At 37.7% G+C, this 16,093-nt stretch overlaps 1 protein-coding gene across 2 annotated transcripts in view; it reads right to left on the reverse strand.

Annotated features, from left to right (window-relative positions):
• PAFAH1B1 (platelet-activating factor acetylhydrolase 1b, regulatory subunit 1 (45kDa)) overlaps positions 1-16,093 on the reverse strand; it is an 83,395-nt gene that overhangs the window by 54,980 nt on the left and 12,322 nt on the right. The window contains exon 2 of one of the 2 annotated variants that reach the window (XM_008572669.1): positions 8,106-8,240. The exons of the other annotated variant lie outside the window; for it this stretch is intronic. The gene's annotated coding sequence lies outside the window, so the exon portion shown is untranslated. The remainder of the gene's footprint in view (positions 1-8,105; positions 8,241-16,093) is intronic. 2 annotated transcript variants of the gene reach the window in all.

Below are 16,093 nucleotides of genomic sequence, written 5' to 3' on the forward strand. Positions count from 1 at the left end.
GAGTGCCATAACTGTTGTGCCTAGATCAGCTGCAGACAAGAGCAGAGCTTTCAATGAAAATTTTAAATAAGTGGGACCATGACAACCCTCCTGCTCACTTCTCTTATCAAATAAGGGCAATTTTGTGAGAGTTTCGATGGGAAATCATTAGGTATCTACCTTATAGTCCTGATTTGGCTCCTTCTGACTTCTTTTTGTTTCCTAATCTTAAAAAATCTTTAAAGAGCATCCATTTTTCTTCAGTTAATAATGTAAAAAAACTACATTTACATGGTCAAATTCCCAGTACTCTCAGTTCCTTAGGGATGGACTAAATGGCTGGTATCATTGCTTACAAAAGTGTCTTGAACTTGATGGCACTTATGCTGAGAAATAAAGTTTACATTTTTTATTTTTATTTTATTTTATTTTATTTTATTTTCCTTTTTGTCTTTTTTCGTGTCCGGCAATGGATCGCAACCCTCAGTGTCGCGCCCGTACCGGACCGGGACCGGCAACAGGATCGCAACCCTCGGTGTTGCGCCCACTCCCCGCTCAGCCAGTGAGCGGGAACCGGTCTGTATGTGGGATCTGAACCCTCGGCGGGAGCGCCGCCGCACTCCCAAGCGGCGCACTGTAGCAGTGCGCCACCGGGCCAGCCCTTTATTTTTATTTTTTAATTCCATTTTTCCCCAAACTTTTTGGATTCTCCTCATATATTTACTATCAGATAAGTACGTGATTGAGTTATCATACTTATTTTAAGAACATAATATAGAGAATGTACAGAACTTTTCAGATTTACTTTAGTTACCTCTTAGCTTGATTAATGTTTTAACACATAATTGCAATTTATCACATGACAACAGAAATACATGGTCCTTAAATGGAGTTAAAGAGGGTTTAGAATTACCACTTTGCAATGAACTATCTATATAACAAACAGTACAAATAATCTATTTTCATACCACTTGCTAGAGGAGTTCTTAACCTTTTTTGAGGTCACTGGATTCCTTTAACAAGGTGGTGAAAGCTAAGATCTCTCCTCTCAAAGGAACACATATAAAGATAAATAAAATACTACATGCATTTTTAAGGAGGTTCGCAAATCGTTCCAGAGCCAACATAATGAATGAGAAGACATCATTTTTGAAATGTATTTTGGCAGTACTTCAATATTTCCTTTTAAACTACTTGTATATTTTACAAACATATTTCAAAGAGGAGTCTGGTTTATTCATCTGCATATCAATATCCACTTTCTTAGAGATCAGATCAGTGTTGCCTAAGCACTAGAAACAGAATGCTTTGGAATGCAGAATTCTTAAGCATTCTCTATTCTAATATGTCCACTGATCTGCTTCCCAGTGCAGCACCTCAGACAAAAAATACTTGGGTAAGTACCTCACCACAGAAAGAGAATGGGGAAGAGTAAAAAACAAAAGAGAAAGGAAACAACGGAGCATTAAAAAATAATTTCATGACACAAGATGATGATCAATTATTAATTTAAATTCTTCCCATTTTATGTTTTAATGTGTTAAACAAAGTAGGTTTCACATTAATCAAAACCACCTTCATGAGATATTAGTTCTTTAGTAATCTATTTCATACACTGGTCTCTACCAACTAGGGGTTTGTAAAAATGGAAGAAAATACAGAAAATAAAGGATGTGTGTGAAGAAAAACACAAACAACTAATCACACATTAACAGTAGAGATGCATAAACATAAAAATGAAAATCATCATTTATTTTTCATTACATGTAGAAATAAGTTAAAGAGTGCCACTAGGACTTACACAGTGATTTAACAATTACCACTGGTTCCTGCCCTTATAAAATTGTCAGTTGGGGCCGGCCCGGTGGCGCACTGGATAGTGTGCCGCTTGGGAAGTGCGGCGGCGCTCCCGCCCGAGGGTTTGGATCCCACATACAGACCGGTTCCCGCTCACTGGCTGAGCGAGGCGTGGGAGCAACACCGAGGGTTGCGATCCCGTTGCTGGTCCCCGGTCCGGTGCGGGGGCGACACTGAGGGTTGCGATCCGTTGCCGGACACGGAAAAAAGACAAAAAAAGACAAAAAAAGACAAAAAAAAAAAAAAATTGTCAGTTGACAAAGCTTTAAAGAGGGCCAAAAGGGGCTGGTCCGGTGGCGTTCTGCTACAGTGCGCCGCTTGGGAGTGTGGCGGCGCTCCCGCCAAGGGTTCGGATCCCACATACAGACCGGTTCCCACTCACTGGCTGAGTGAGGTGCGGGCGCAACACCGAGGGTTGCGATCCCGTTGCCGGTCCCGGTCCGGTACGGGCACGACACTGAGGGTTGCGATCCGTTGCCGGTCACGAAAAAAGACAAAAAGGGGAAAAAAAAAAAAAAGAGGGCCAAAAGATTATCTACCATGCTTGAATAGCACATAGCTCATAATTCTAATCCAAATATTTTCCACATAAAGCAATGAAGGTAAAAACTACTGTCAACTAAGAATTACTGACTACCTTTTTAGATCAGTTAATTTTCAAGAGTCTGTTAAGCAACTTCCCCAATAAACTATACATTCCATGATACCCTGCAAATTATCAGGTTTTTAGTATAGTTGTTCCACAAAATAGAATTTTTTTTTCAAATTCACTAATGGAACAAAAGATATTTTATTAATTTGTATGACTATTAATATTACGAATATATATATATATCTTTAACCATTTTATCCAATGATCTTTACACAGATTTTGTACACAATACACTAAAGGAAAAAAAAAAGCTAATCTTTTTTAAAGCTAATTAAAAAGTGAAAAAATGTTTTGTCTATAATTTAATGAATTAAGATCTCAGTTTCGGTTAGAGAACTAAAAGCTACTTTCTAAGTTATGCTGGCTGTACATGTTTTTTTAAAATCAGACCAAAGTTTAAAGAGCATACATAACCAGCATCCATCATTAGATACAAAACTTATTTATCTTCACTTTCCATGTCATACTTTTCCCACCCAATAATCTGTTTTTTAGACAAACAAAAAAGAATCACATAAAATACGAGAGGCCTTCAAAAAGTTCATTGAAAGATTTATGTTATTTTTTAATTCTATTTTTCCACGAACTTTTTGAAGGACCCTCATAAGAGAATACTGAGGTAGATTACAATACAGTCACAAAGATTTCAAGAGAATTAGGTAGAAATCTGATATTTACAAAACAATCTGTACACTTCTCTTCTAAGGTGACCCTTATAGTTCCAATAATGTTCTGAATGCAACATAAAGCAAGGTACAATGCTATCTTACATTAGGCTTAGACAATCAACAAGGCAAATGCTTGGTGAACCTCTAAAGTTTCAAGCTACAAAGTGTAAAATTTAATCAAAAGAAGAGATTACTCATTTTCTTTTTAACATACTAAAAATCAGGTGGATTTTATCAAGTAGTATTTATAAAAACATGGCGTGGGGCATATCTATGGGGCATATCACAAAGAATTCAGGATTCAAGTTTTAGTACTTAAAAGTTAAGTTCACATAGCCTCCCTAAAACCTCAGTTTCTTTATTAAGAATGAGTTTCCTCAACTGTAAAATGGACTTAAATGTGAAACTTACGTCACAGGGTTTAGTGAGGATTTTATGCAGGATAATAATGTAAATAAATTCTATAAACTAAGGAGTACCATATATGTTATCTACTGCCATCAGTTCCAAGCTTTAAATGTGTTTTTGAAATCCCAACTAAAGCACAATGAACACCAGCAATGAACTTCAGACATGCTTTATTATAAAAGTCCCTGAAATTGGCTTCCTTTTTGATGCTTTTTTCATAAAGTGTAGAAGAATGTGTATGATCTCCTGGGGAGTGTCACATGACTACAAATTTTGAGAAATAAAAACTGAAGCAATCATCTCCCAAAACATGGTCTTACCCTCGGGAAATGTTTTTTTCACTTGTGCAGTCTTCTCCCCACTCCTTTCCTCTTTTGTTTGCACTGTCCAAATCATCCTGATTTCTGTATAACTAACATATACACATGTTTTGACTTGCAAAGCCCTCACAGTATGGGTAAAATGAACATCTCTCATTATCTGAATAATGGGTCCTGGGTATTTTGAGTATGCTTGCAAATTCTTCATCACTGCATCAGATGATGCTCCTTGTCATGGCAGAAGACAAGTTTCTCTAAGTTCTCAATATTTGAGTCTGACTATAATTCTAGATAAAAAAAATTAATTACATAATTAATGCTATACTGCAATGCAGTTAAGTTATGAAAAAGTAAATTTTCGTACGAAATCATTGCATTGTATATTCTGAAAAATGCCAGTCTATAGTCTAAATCTGTGAGATTATGTAGGAGGATAAAAGACCCTTTGAGAGTTAACTTCATTTCCTAAGATTAATCTTTATGATTTCCCCACCTTTTTAACTACAGAGATATGCGTCAAGAATCTTGAAATTGTTTTCTGATAAAAATAAGGATGGCAAAATTAAACAAATATTAACTGTATGTTCCTCAAGCATCTTTGCTCTGTGTGAACAATTAAAATATGAGAAAAGTTAGACTTTTTCCATCCCTACAATTTGAAAATGTTATATGATTTAAAGTTTTTAATCAAATACCAAGATTTTATTTATTTTTATTTATTTATTTATTTTTTCCTTTATTTTTTTTTTTTGTCTTTTTCCGTGTCCGGCAACGGATCGCAACCCTCAGTGTCACCCCCGGACCGGGACCGGCAACGGGATCGCAACCCTCGGTGTTGCTTCCGCTCCTCGCTCAGCCAGTGAGCGGGAACCGGTCTGTATGTGGGATCCGAACCCTCGGCGGGAGCGCCGCCGCGCTTCCCAAGCGGCGCACTATAGCAGTGCGCCACCGGGCCGGCAAATACCAAGACTTTAAAATGTCTAGTTGTTTTTATTCTGCTTCAGCTTGGAATCCCACAATTCACCTGGACCTGCTATTGGCAGGTCCAAAACAAAAACAAAAGAAGATCAGGTTGCTTCATCAGTACAGTAAAATCACTGAGGAGTGAAACGGGCTCAGGCATAGTTCACTGAAAAAGTTGTAAAATTCTTTCAACAGCCTTACCATTTCTTCACTTTTCTATTATTTACTGCTAAACACCATATCTCATTTTATAAGATTTAAGTCACCCATCCAAAATTTACATATAAAAATATTTTATATTTTTCAATTAGCCTTGGGCCAAAGATTAAGATACCATTTTTTTTCCCACTTAGAATCATTCCTACCAGTCTCAAGTCTAGTAACTCCAATATTAAAGGGAAGTATTGCAAATAGATGGTTCACAGCTTTAGACTGCAAATCTGAATTAACAAAGTAGAAACAGTTGTTGGCCTTTGAAATCAAACAGATTTAAATAACACAATGTAAGTCATATCTAGATGGCCATTTTTTTCTTGTGAGATCAATCATTTTTGGCTTTGCCCTTTGTCTTTCACTAGAAGACTGGAATATATATTATAGATAGCTTCTATTATACTCCCTGTGATGGTTAATGTTGTGTATCAACTTGGCTAGTCACCTTGGTAGTGAACACTACCCAGATATTTGGTCAAACACTAGATGTTGTTGTGAACGTATTTTTTTTTTTTAGATAGGATTAACATTAGTTGATTAAAATTAACTGAGTAAAGCCAATTACCCTCCATAGTGTGGGCAGGCTTTATCCCATCATTTGAAGGCCTTAAGAGGAAAAATATTGACTTCCTGAAAAAAAGAGAATTCTGTCAACATATTGGCTTCAGACTTGAGCTACAACATAAACTGTTCCCTGGTTCTCCAGCCTGTCCACCTATCCTGCAATTTCAGACTTACCAGCCTTCACAATTGCGTGAGCCAATTCCTTAATTTCAATCAACCAATCAATTTCTCTCTTTCTCTGTCTCTACATACAAATCACACACACACTCTATTGGTTCTGTTTCTCTGGAGAACCCTAATATACTCCCAGACTGCCAGTATTACTGTTATAATAATATAGAACCCATTATTATACTATAGGCTTAGTCTGTCACTAAACTCTACAGAAATGAATACTTTTCACCCCTTTACTGCTTAAATTCTATTCTCTGGGTACCCTCCAAGCAAACTAATAATGCCTTCAAGGGTTGTCAAATGTAAAAAACTGTTTCCCACCCTGTAGCAAACAAGGGCCTGAACAAGGGCTACTGAGGAACAAAATAGGTAACTGAGAACTCATCCTATCCTCTTATTTCATTGCTCTCAACACTGCCATCACAAGCAGCATCTTATTGCTGATCTTTCCTCCCCTCCCTTTTCTCTCTTTGTTTTTTTTCTTTCTCAGCCTGTCCACATCATCACTTCTTGGCTTTCCTTTTAAGGACATTAATTTGGATTCATCCTCAATGCCATGGCACAGCTATCAAAGACGTGTTAGACATAATCTTCATCCCAGCTGAATGAAGACTACTTCTTCCTTGCCCAAAAAAATGACAGCTTCCTCCTTCTTTGACTTCAGCATGAAGCCATTTTGAACACATGAAGTTTCCAAAGAAACTGAATTCTGACTTGTTTAGATTGTGCTGTATACAGCTTTTCTAGTATGTTGTATTTCAAACCAGTTGTTCTGTATGACACAAATATATATACCTATAAACAAATAGTGGAAAAGAATGTGGAAAAAGACACTTGTTTTAATATGATTTTTGAGATTGTGGGTTAAGTTTTCTTCCAAACTTTCTTCGGTGTTAAAATACACTTAAATTAAACAAAAACAAGAAGAAGGGATCTACAAGTTCCACAGTTTTTGTAGAAACATTAACAAAATAAAATGGTGCCGGAATGTAAACTATTCATCCTAAAAAAGGTTGGGTTTCCTATAAATTGTTTTCTATCTTATTAAATCCATTATTTTCTGATTCGCTGGGATTCTATGATGTCAAATAGCTCATAAAAACAAAGACTACTAAATTATACTACTTGTTCGAATGTAACTTCCAACTTTGATTTTATTATTCTATGAACTGAGTGCCATCAAAAGAGAGAACTAATTCACCAAGTGAATGCAGCTGACCTCTATAAGTTTCCATCAATTTAGGCAGTGATTCTTTAGGCTGGAGAACACCTCTGGGAAACAGAACAATAAATGCCACATATGTATTTTTTTTAAAAACTGGATTTGCTAAAGTAACTATGGATCTTAACTAGGAGTGTGCACAGCAGAATCACCTGAGGTACTTTCTGAAAATGACCATGCCTAGGCCTCATCCTCAGAAATTCTGAGGAGAGGGCCGAGCCCGTGGTGCACTCGGGAGAGTGCGGCGCTGGGAGCGCGGTAGTGCTCCCGCCGCGGGTTCAGATCCTATATAGGGATGACCGGTGCACTCACAGCACTCACTGGCTGAGCGCGGTGCGGCTGGTCTCAAAAAGGACAAAAAAGGGCCGGCCCGGTGGCGCACTGGAGAGTGCACCGCTTGGGAGCACGGCGACGCTCCGCTCCCACCGAGGGTTCGGATCCCACATACAGACCGGTTCCCGCTCACTGGCTGAGCGCGGTGCGGGCGCAACACCGAGGGTTGCGATCCCGTTGCCGGTCCCGGTACGGGCGTGACACCGAGGGTTGCGATCCCATTACCGGTCAGTAAAAAAAAAGACAAAAAGGAAAAAAAAAAAAGAAAAAGAAATTCTGAGGAGACATGAATTTTTTCGATTTCTCCGGGTAATTTTGATACACATCCTCAGTAGAGAACCATACACTCAAAGATACAAACCATACCTAGTACTAAAAGGTCAAAAGCAAAATTATATAGAAAAAGAAACTGAGAAATCATCAGTGGCAGAAAATATTATCTGGGCTCCAAGAGCAAAATCAGATTAGGAAGACAAGGCACTCAAATTTTAATTGTAATTGCAACAACTGTCACTCAAATTCAAATAAATATTTACAAAACCCCTCAGATATATGCTGGAGATATATTATAACAAGAAAAAGAGGCCACCCCAACATTCTGAAATAAGTAAGCATTTTTCATTATAGTTAAAGTTTTATAAAAGACTTCAAAAAATCCTTCAATAAAAAATACAGCAGCTATTCATTATATAACTATCTAGTCTTTCTGGTATGTTCTAACATAAAGACATATTCTTTTACATCTACATTACCTTTGTTGCTTTTATCTTGATTGTGTTCTCTTTTTATCTAGAACAGCGTTCAGCAAACTCTCTGCGAAGGGCCAAAAAGTATTTTAGGTTTTGCAGGCCATTCAAGTTTCTGTCAGCAGCTACTCAATTCTGCCACTGAAGTGAGAAACCAACAATAAACAATATATAGGGGGCTGGCCAGTTAGCTCAGTGGATTAGAGCACAGCCTTATAACCCCAAAGTCAGGGTTCAGATCCCCATACTGGCCAGCTGCACCCCCCCAAATGAAATAAAAAATATATAAAAGAAAAGGTGTTGCTGTGTTTGAATAAAACTTTATGAACACTGAAATTAGAATTGCATGTAATTTTAAATAAATTATTAAATTATCAAATAAATTTTACAAAATATTACTTTTCTTTTGATTTTTTTCAAACAGTAAAAATTATAAAATCCATTCTTAGCTTGCAGGCCACACAAAAACAGGTGGTAGGCAGAACTTGACTTGCTAGTTGTAGTTTGCAAGCCCCCTTATGTAGAAGTTATCTGATACAGCTTCTTCTAATAACAGCAGTACCTATTTCACAGCACTGTCATGCAGATTAAATGAGTTGATGGATGTAAAATGCTGAGAACAGTGCCTGGTACATGTAAGTACTATATGATTTTATATAGATGTATGTATATTGTTCTTAGTTCTCTACTTCCTCCACTTTGTTTAATTCCTCATCATCGTGTTAACCTATAACACTGTAATGTCTGCCTAAAATTTGATTGTTATAAAAGAGGAATGATCCTTTAGTGTTGAGGTAGAAAAAGTATCCAGTTATGATTCACCAGCTTTTCCTAGAAGCTAACTTTCTAGCTCTTTCTCACAGGGCCGGCCTGTGGCTCACTCGGGAGAGTGTGGTGCTGATAACACCAAGGCCATGGGTTTGGATCCTATATACGGATGGCCGGTTCACTCACTGGCTGAGCGTGGTGCTGACAACACCAAGCCAAGGGTTAAGATCCCCTTACCGGTCATCTTTAAAAAAAAAAAACAAATCCAAAATACATGTATCATCCACCTGCAAAAAATTTATCCATAGCAGTAATCCCATTAAGTTGAATCTCAGGCAAAAATACTTACCTACCTAAGACCTCAGAGGAGGACATAAAAATTACTAATTTTCAACACATTGATGCAATTGTACTTAGGGAGAACTTGTCTATGAACAATACACAGCATACAAGTTCAGGTTTAGAGTACTTTTTCCCTTTAGTTTAAGAGCTAACTTAATTAGCCTAAGAAAGTTAGCACCTCTCACCCTGGCCTGACCCAGCCTAACACTATAAGTGTGAGTCAAAAGAATGTACAGAAAAGCTATCTAGTAGTCAGGTAAAGCCATATATTTCCAGAAAGGTATAAAGAGGCTGCAGTCCACATTCCCAAGTATTCATTAAAATGTTTTATTTTGGATATATGTTCCTAATCCACATGTCTGTCAATTTTCCATTCACTTTCAAGATTAAGCCCGAAGGCAGCCCATCATCAGAAGGCTCTGTGAAACCTTCCCTGACCATTCCATTCCTCTTGGCAGATAGGTATATCTTCTTTAGTCTCACTGTGTCATGTACATGTAATCCTCATAGCTAGCACTTACTGAATGCCATTACATGCCAGGTCCCTTTCCTACATTGTTTAATTCTTACAACATCCAGCTAGAACACTAATTTAACATTTAACAGATGAGGAAACAAGATCATTGTTAGATCATGTATCCAGTGTCAAACAGCTAGAAATTGGCAGGGCCAGGATTCAAACCAGCTTTGTTTTTAATTCCCACACAAATGGTTTCAAACAGTAGGCATGAGGACAGAGCGGAGGCCAAGTAGGCAGTATTCAGTTTTTAGCTGTTTACATATTTGGCTTCTGCATAAGAGCTTTTGAAGAAATGTTTCCACTGTTAAGATAAATTTGAAACAACATCAGTTCAGATCCCTGTACCAACCAGCTGCAAAAAAAAAAGATAAATTTGAAAAATCACTGATTCTATACTGCACTACCTCCCACATTTTTGTAACTATACACATGCTGTCTCTGGTACCTGACTGACCTCCCCAGGGCAAATACTAAACTGGATTCAATCTCTAGTACTAGGCACAGTGTCTGTAATTCGACAAATGTTTATAGGAAACCAAAGTATGAAAGCAAGAATTCCCAAATTAAATAACTGTATTTCCACATTTATGGGCAACTATAAAATAATTTGTAACTGCATAGCACTTTATAGTTAATAAAATTCTTTCATATACATTATTTTCTTAAAAAGAGAAATCAAGCTGAACTTCAAAAAATGTTTTCCCAAAATGGCATACTTATTCAATATTCAAAGCTATATTTTAATGAAATATCAATTATTCAACAACTGGGAAAGAGTATTGGCAAAAGATAATAACCATGTTTGATTTTCTTGTTTTAATTGTCATACCAAAATACCATTAGGGTTAAACCATATAAAATTGTTAATAATGGCAATTGCACAGGTTCAATCTACTACTTAATAGCATTAGCAAAACTCTCAGCAGCTAGCATAAATAACAGAACTTGAGGATTTTATTTACCATTCTAACATAGCTTTGAAAAAAAAAATTAAGCAAAGTCACTCCCTCTTCTATGATTTCATAGTACTCTGGTACATATACATATTTAACACTTCTCATACTACACTGTAATTATCTGCCATGATGTTGTCTTCTCAACCACACTCCTCCAAAGCTGCAACCTTGACATATTCTTCATCGTATCTCTACCAAATTCATGATAATTAACACACAGTAGGTGTTTTAGTCCGTTTTGTGTTGCTATGACAGAAATACCTGAGACTGGGTAATTTATAAAGGAAAGACGTTTATTTGGCTTACGATTCTGGGACAGCTGCATCTGGCATGGGCCTCAGGCTGCTTCTACTCATGACGGAAAAACAGCAGGCAGCTGGCGGGTACAAGCAGATCACATGACGAAGGAAGCAAGAGAGAGAGAGAGAGAGAGGAGGTGCCAGGGTCCTATATACAACAAGCTCTCGTGGGAACTAATAGAGCGAGAACTCACTCACTATCCCTCCTCCCCCAGGGAGAGCATTAATCTATTCATGAGGGATCCGCCCCCATGACTCAATCAGTTTCCAACACTGCCACATTGAAATCAAATTTCCACATGAGTTTTGGAGGGGACAACACATCCAAACTCCATCAGTAGTATCTGGTATTTCTAAATGACTACTGCAGGCATCATAGTAAAACTAAGAAAAAAATTTACTGTTCTCAAAAAGTAAAGACACACAGTATCACCTTATTCTCATCCTTTTTTAAAATTCCAAAAACCAAATTCTGAAATCTGGGGGCAATAAGATACATCGAAGTTATAACACCAAGATCCAGGGTTTGATCCCCGTACCCACCAGCCACCCCACTGCCCCCCCAAAAAGATACATCAAAGTCCAGCTACTTGGGGCTGGCTTCAATGTAATCTTTTTCTTTTTAAAGATTGAACACTAATTAATGTATGTCAGAGAAAGTACACCAATTTTCAAATCCTGTAGAAAAATCAAATGGCTGTCTCAACTTTACACTAAGACTTTAAAAATTAAAGACCTTTTCACCTAACATGAATACTGCTCTTCTGATTTCTGCTTATGAATGCTACATTTTCAAGTCACAATAAGACAAACATGGCTACAATAATCCTCTAATTCTTTTTATATTTTAAAGTCAAAACTAAGTCACAACAACAAAACCAATTTATCTTTTTTTTTTTTTTTAAAGACGACCGGCAAGGGGATCTTAACCCTTGGCCTTGGTGTTATCAGCACCACGCTCTCCCAAGTGAGCCACCGGCTGGCCCTAAAAACCAAACCGACTGCTTTAAAACAAGAGGAAAAAGCTTGCTAATACTTCCAAGCATCATACAAACAATAATTGAAGACATACCTGTCCTGTGTGTTTTGACAAGTTAATGGTGAATGCTAATGCAGACAGCCTAAAGGAATTATAACCATGCAAAAATCACCATAATTCTCTTGGGGGGGGAGGGGCACACGGGGAGCTGGTCTGTGTAAGGGATCCAAACCTTTGACCTTGGTGTTATCAGCATCAGCTCTTCCAAGTGAGCTAACTGGCAAGGCTGAGAAATTACTGAAAATCTTAAGCAAGAGGAGGAATGTTCTGAAGCTGGTGTGTCATGGTGACTGTCTTGGAGGTAATGAGTAGGATATATGAAAGCAAGGGAAGGCTGGAAGTAGAAGATGGCAGAGGCCTACAGTAGGATGCAAGCAATGGGAATGATCTGAAAAGAGCTTCATGGTCAAACTGCAATTATGTGAAGGTGTTTTTGTTTTTAATATAGTCCACTATTTGCTCTTGGTCTTGAAGATGGCCTTCTCTAGGGTATGAACTTGGTTCTACAGGCAGATCCCCTGTTTACATTCAAGGGCAACTGCCCAGGTGTTATGAAAACCCAATGGGAAAACAGGCAGTGTCCTTCAACTGAACTGACTTCTGCTTTATTATTTTCCACACCAACGTTTGTCTCCACTGAGGCAAATGACACAGAAATAACTACATTCTCAGTGTTAATTATTCAATTTATCTACTGAGGATCTACCAGGTACCCATTATTCATACCAAACAACATATATCTGTGTTCCACATAGATCAGCACATAGTTAACCTATACGTCTCATCTATAAAAAGCAACATACAACGTAAAAGCAATGTTAAAAAAATAAATTAAAAAATAATTTTTAGGGCCGGCCCGGTGGCGCTCCCGCCAAGGGTTCGGATCCTATGTGGAGACCGGTTCCCGCTCACTGGCTGAGCAGGGTGCGGGCGCAACACCGAGGGTTGCGGTCCCGCTGCCGGTCCCCGGTTCGGGCGCGACACCGAGGGTTGCGATCCCATTACCGGTCAGTAAAAAAGACAAAAAGGAAAAAAAAAATTTTTTTAAAGCAATTTTTCGGGCCGGCCCGTGGCTCACTCGGGAGAGTGCGGTGATGATAACACCAAGGCTCCGGGTTCGGATCCCATATAGGGATGGCCGGTTCGCTCACTGGCTGAGCGTGGTGCTGACAACACCAAGTCAAGGGTTAAGATCCCCTTACCGGTCATCTTTTAAAAAAAAAAAAAAGCAATTTTTCTTAATGTCCCTAAAAAACTTACAATATAGTTGAAGATGTAGAACTATACATATTTATTCACTGAATATCTATTCTGCTAGGCTGTGTGCTATGAGGTTGTAAGGCAAAGAGATGAATGAAATGCAGGCCACTAAGGGAACACACAATCTAGTTAGAATGAGTTGAGAGGGCAGGAATGGGAAAGGAAGTGATAAAAATATAACATTAGCTGAGGCCTGACCAAGTTAACGTTGTAAAGTGAAAGACTAAAAAAGATGACAAAATATCCAAATGCAAAAATACTTTAAGCAGTTGGGAAATACAGTACTGATAAAAAGTTGAGGCTAAATATAACAAACTCAGAAATAAAAGGGGCAGTCATCAGTAAGAAAACAGAGTGGTTTCAACTGAATTCAAGAGGAGTAGTGAAGGTAACAAGATAAAGGAGCTGTAGATCTAGTATGGTCAAAAAAAAAAAAAAAATCTTGTGGTGGGTTTTTTGTGGCATCTGGCCAGTATGGGGATCCACACTCTTGACCCTTGGTGTTACGAGGCTGTGCTCTAACCAACTGAGCTAACCAGCCAGCCCACGTTTTTAAATAAAGGTGAATCTTGCGCACTCCAAAAGAACGAAGGCACAGAGCCATACCTATTACAGACACGAATAAAAACTGTAGTTCCTTACATTTATCTACGTTGAAAACTAACATGAGTCCTGATCCATGGGAACAGACCTCTGCCGGAGCAATTAATTTCCAGCAGCTTAAAATTGGGTTGTGTCCTGGCCTACTTTTTCTTTATATCTGTTTCTTAATGATTTTACCCCTTTTGGATACCCTGGAAGAATATGCTCTCTCCACCTTCAAGCTACACAGAAGACAAGGATGTAGCAGATTTGAAATCATTTTTTAAGAAGAATCTTAACCTATAGGCACTCACAAAATTTCTATCTCAAGTAAAACTTGGTTCTTACAAAAAAAAATTTTAAATTTTAATCCTACATATGAATGGTCTGTATTGGATGTATGGAACATCCACACTTTAGGTATTTGCCAAGGAGGTTAATCTCAACACACATCAAAAGCCAGGTTGAGGGAAACTATATCCATTTGGTCAGACACCGAGGAACAGACAATTCACTCTTTCAGACTGACTCCTGATGTAGTTGGTCTTCCCTAAGATCTGTTAAATACTAGACATCTATCTGCCTTAGAGATGTTGAAGAAGTAATAATAATTATACCATAATCCTATTTGAGGACCCTTATGAGAAATTCTAGGCTGATGGTGCCAAGTGGTTACTTATCTTTTTGAACTAACTGGTTTGTTTTTATCTTAAGGACACTGTGGAAAATAACCTACCAGGTTTTTTTCTCCTGCTGGCTCCTAGAAAGCTCAGAGTTAAATCTGTGCTCTGCCTATAGCAAGAAAATTGCGATACAACTTTTTGGCCTGGTTTCTGATACGACTTTATCCTTACCCTTTGTTTTTGTTTCTTCTTTCTCTTCACTTTTAATTTGTGGTAATTTGTAGCTTTGTGCATCCTTATAAATTGCCTTAAAGAAGGAGCTACAAATCAAATATTTATAGAGACTAGGCAGGTGAAAGTGTGAACCAGCTAGAAATAATAGTGGTAGAACTGAGTTTTCAAAGTTAGTTCAATTAAAAACAAAATTACTACACTGTAATGTGAGACATTCTAGCCTTATTCTAACAAACTTATTGATTCAAAGTTCCAGGTGAATCTCTATATGGTGGTCTCAGGTTGTAATAGGATCCTGAAGGATAATGTTTTAGAGGGTATAGAAAATTCAATGATTTTGAGTTATTAGTTTCTATTAAAAATTTCCTGACAAAATAGAGTCCTCAGGCTGGGGCTGTTCAGAGGAAAGGTGTCACCATGTACAACAAATTGTAACTTTAAAAAGCATGTTGTGTTTTTTATAAATTTAAGCATGCTTTGGAATTCCTTAAATATTGTGCTATGAACTATTTTTTGGTTTAAAAAAAAAAAATTACCAAGCAGGCAGACAGACAAAAAACGTGTTTGCAATCCAAATCCTGGACCGTTCATTTGCAGTCTCTGGATAAGGTACTTAATAAAAATAGAGCAGAAAGGTTGGATGGTTGAGATTACACCAGTTTTGAACCCTCCTGCTTAAAACCTTTCTGGTTCAAGTGTGTATATAACAGATTTTTTAAAAAGATAGATATCTTGCATTTGCACATGATTTGCACTTCAAGATTTACACACTGTTTTCTTATCTTTTTTATCTTCAACTGCACTGTGGGGCAGCCCTCACAGTTACTTGCACATAAATGTAGGGATAACAAACTCATGTTTATAGAGAACAATGCAGGTAATATAAATGAGCTAAGCCATCAAGGTTGTCATCTTTCCACACATAACTCATTTTGTTCATATATTTATCATATTCTTAATTTCCAGAGAAATATGCTCTCTTCTACTTTTCTTGAGTATTACAGTTGTCTAGCTATACTTTTTCCTCACTTTCGATAAATCATCATCAGTAGGGCAGTATTTCTCCACTATAAACATTGATACAAGGGCAATAATAAACAACAATGGGGAGTTGTAGGAATTTGTTTCACAGGAGAGCTTATGCCCATCTAAAGGAGGGCAGCTGTGACTCAGCTTGGGTCAACTGTTGCCATGGGAAAATGTGGGTCCCCTCCTGTTGCCAAAGCTTTTACTTTTTCAGGATAATCCAAAAATAAAGAATTTATGTAAAATGGCTAATTTTTAAGTATTAAGTCAAAAACATTTTTTGACTATGCAAGGCTAAGAGAAATATATTTAAAACTGAGATCGCCAGCAGGCTGCCAGTATGCA

This window comes from Galeopterus variegatus, unplaced genomic scaffold, assembly GCF_000696425.1.
Source record: "Galeopterus variegatus unplaced genomic scaffold, G_variegatus-3.0.2 Scaffold817, whole genome shotgun sequence".
In the NCBI taxonomy this organism is placed as follows: Eukaryota; Metazoa; Chordata; class Mammalia; order Dermoptera; family Cynocephalidae; genus Galeopterus; species Galeopterus variegatus.